We start from the raw sequence: 2,234 nt of genomic DNA on the forward strand, positions 1-2,234 counted from the left end.
TTCAGTAAAATGAGACTTAATATAAACACTTTTTTGTGTGTGTCTTTTTAGGGCTGCAGGTGTGGCACAGGGAGGTTCCCAGACTAGGGGTCAAATAGGAGCTATAGCAATGCCAGATCCGAGCTGCATGTGTGGGCTACACCACAGTTCACAGCAACACCAGATCCTTAACCCACTGAGCAAGGCCAGGAATCAAACCTGCATCGTCAGGGGTTACTGCTGAGCCAAAATGGGCACTCCAACATTTCCATGATGAGATACTCCTCCCTGTAAATTCAGCCGTTCACATTTCGGACCTGCTTGAAAAGGAATCTCACGGCTGGTATATGGAATCGCTTTCCCTGTTTTAAGCCGTTCCATAAATAATCAGTTAAAAATCATGCTTTATCATTTTTAGAATCAATACTTTTATATTATTCCAGTATACAGGCCAGTTCTTGATCAATGGTTTTATTGAACCTTTGGAATTTTACATGAAATAGTATTTTTTGTTGTGAGCCACATGGGAAGTCCGATGAAATAGTATTTTTTAAACCTAAATGTTTAAAGGTGATTTCTGAAAGTCTCCTGTCATAAATCAAAGTGCTGGGTGACCTGGAATTTCTTACTCATTGTTCAACTGATATTTCATGTCTTAATATATCTTTCTATGGACACAAATGTTGAGAATACTAAAGAGCATTAAAGTTTTCAGAAACTACAGGAGTTCCCATCATGGCTCAGTGGTTAATGAATCCGACTAGGAACCATAAGGTTGTGGGTTCGATCCCTGGCCGTGTCAGTGGGTAAAGGATCTGGCATTGCCGTGAGCTGTGGTGTAGGTTGCAGCCGTGGCTCGGATCCCGTGTTGCTGTGGCTGTGGCGTAGACTGGTGGCTGCAGCTCCGATTCGACCCCTAGCCTGGGAACCTCCATATGCCGAGGGAGCGGCCCTAGAAAAGGCAAAAAAAGACCAAAAAAAAAAAAAAGTTTTCAGAAACTACAGCTGCATGGAAAAAATGAAACAGCCCGTATATTTTTCTGTTAATAAACTTGCAACCTGTCAATATAACAATGTAACAAATGGTATACTGTTTGCAGTGAAGAAACTATATGTTTCCTATATTAGGAAGGGGTTTATGCTCCTTCTCAGGAGTGATTCATAATGTTTTCACTTTACATTTGGATAAGGGGAAAAACACAAAGACTACAAAGAAAAGTGTGCTATAAATAAACGGCTGACTTATTCAGGCATAGAAGATGTAATGCGTTCTTAGAGGCAATGTCAAATTCATAAAGTCAGCTGGGCCAGTTGAGTTCATTCAGATGGGTTTAACGGGGAGAGCCACGTTTAGTCAGCAGACCTCCTGCACGGGAAGGGACTTGATTGAAACTGTCATTAATTCTTATGGCCACCCTACAGGTGCCTCTTGTTGTGTACATTTTACAAGTAGATGTTCACGGTGTGAAAGGTATTTGCTGGAGGCCGGGTAAGTGGCAGCTTCTCATCCAAGACCTGCCCGTTGGCGCCATCTGTGTGATTTGTACTAAGCATCCTTTGTGAAGAAGCTATGAGGGAGGGAGTATTAGTTGTGAGTATGTATGACCCAGGTCCCTGAAAGTTCATGGAACCATTGCTTTTTTTCCAAATACCAGCATAGTTTAAAAAAACCTTTTTTAATGTGCACAAAGTGGTATCTTTAAAGATATCTTTAAAGATATGGTATCTTTAAAGATGCACAAAGTGGTATCTTGCTGGTTCACCTTGTTGGCTTTATACTTTTCATTTTTATCTGCTGCTGTTATAAATGTTCACTTAATAAACTTTAATTTTTTATCTTAAACATTTAAAAATTTTATTTTTATTAGAGTATAGTTGACTTACAATGTTGTGCCAATTTCTGCTGTGGAGCAAAGTGATCCAGTCATGCGTATATATATATATTCTTTTTCTCATACTCTTCCATCATGTTTTATTCCAGGAGACTGGATGGAGTTCCCTGTGCTGTACAGCAGGACCTCATTGCTTATCCATTCTCAATGTCATAGTTTACATCTACCAACCCCAAATTCCCCATCCATCCCACTCCCTCCCGCCTCCTTGGCAATCACAAGTATGTTCTCTAAGGATGTGAGTCTGTTTCTGTTGTGTAGATAGGTTCATTTGTGCCATAATTTGGATTCCACATAGACATGATATCCTGTGGTATTTGTCTTTCTCTGCCTGGCTTACTTGACTCAGTATGGGAATCTCTA

The sequence above is a fragment of the Sus scrofa genome, chromosome Y, assembly GCF_054392235.1.
Source record: "Sus scrofa isolate SSC_HxYL_T2T_F1_AM1 chromosome Y, Sscrofa_HxYL_maternal_Yorkshire_Landrace_v2.0, whole genome shotgun sequence".
In the NCBI taxonomy this organism is placed as follows: Eukaryota; Metazoa; Chordata; class Mammalia; order Artiodactyla; family Suidae; genus Sus; species Sus scrofa.